Here is a 642-nt window from a genome sequence, read left to right as displayed (position 1 = left end):
CAGGTGATACAGATCATTCTGAGCTCTTTCAAAGTTTCTAGTAGAAAAGTTGTGTCGCACACCGACCGGTTTTGCTTCCCCGACATATTAGCATCTAGCCAGGTGGAAATACGGAAGGTAGGCATAGGTCGCACATGCGCAGTCAGGTCAGTTTTCCACGATCTGAATAAAATGTTCAGATTAAGTGTTTACATGCGCACCGTTTGGATTATGAATTGGCATAAACCACCCATCTCATTCTGATTACAAATTCATTCAGATTGAGCTGAATCAACAAAAAATAATCCATGTTTACATGATACATTTTTATTCTGAATGGCTGTTTAATCTGATTACTGATGTCCATGTAAACATAGTGACTGCTGGAGATTAGGAACCAACTCCACATGACCCAGAAAGGAAAAAGCTGGTAAAGAAAACGGATGGACGAATGGTTACAATAAATGTTCAGCATTTTTTTTATGGGAACAAACAACAACACAGTCATATTTACATTATCATACATTATTTGTTTTAAAACTTCCTCTGCAGCTTTACCAATTTAAAATGAATAAATCTCACAGCTTTTACAGTGCAATAATTAGTTTACACAGTGTATGTTTGTTACTGTTTAAGTATTGAATTGGATTAAAAAATATGAAT

Source organism: Nematolebias whitei, chromosome 4 (assembly GCF_014905685.2).
Source record: "Nematolebias whitei isolate Nwh7 chromosome 4, NemWhi1, whole genome shotgun sequence".
NCBI lineage: Eukaryota > Metazoa > Chordata > Actinopteri > Cyprinodontiformes > Rivulidae > Nematolebias > Nematolebias whitei.
The sequence above is the reverse complement of the archived record's forward strand: the minus strand, read 5'-3'. Positions refer to the sequence as shown.